We start from the raw sequence: 657 nt of genomic DNA, 5'->3' as shown, positions 1-657 counted from the left end.
GTGGCTTCGCCTTCCGGTTTCCTACCGGCACCTGGGCAGCAGCTTCCCATGTTGCTGCAGCTGCCCGCCCCATAGGTGCTGTTCACAGTAAGCACAAACCTGCTGCCTTCCTCCTGGAGAGGGGAAGGGGTGGGATCCCAGACGTGCCCCAAACCAAGAGCTCAGTTCTTCACTGCTGGCTAAAGCTCGTGGAGATCCTGTTTTTCCGACAGCAGCCACCTCTTGCTACCCATGGGACTTGGGAGCTGAGGCGGCGGCGAGGCCAGCAGGCCCGCGGGAAGCCCAGGCTTTGCGCCTGCGCTGGTTCACCCCGCGCTACCCCAGCCCTACCTGCGGCTGCGCCTCTCTTCCCGGCACTCGCCCGCAGGCTGAAGGGACACAGCCGAGAAGCGCAAGCAATGCGCGGCAGGCTCCCGCCGTGTGTGCCTCGCGTTCTCTCCCAGGTCTGCTCTGCGCTCGGCTGGAACTCGGCCCCAGCCCAGGCTCACCCCGACACCTCTGCAGAGCCGGGCGGGACGCTGGCTGCCAGCTGCAACTGGCTTCTACTTACCTACGGCGTCCCACATCCTCTGCGGCATTCCCGGCCTTCCCAGGAACACGGCTGAGACTCTCCTGAAACGATTAGGCCCGCGAGCCAGCACCTGCCGTGGGCTTAAC

Source organism: Eurypyga helias, unplaced genomic scaffold (assembly GCF_000690775.1).
Source record: "Eurypyga helias isolate BGI_N326 unplaced genomic scaffold, ASM69077v1 scaffold1641, whole genome shotgun sequence".
NCBI lineage: Eukaryota > Metazoa > Chordata > Aves > Eurypygiformes > Eurypygidae > Eurypyga > Eurypyga helias.
Note: the sequence above shows the minus strand (reverse complement) of the source record.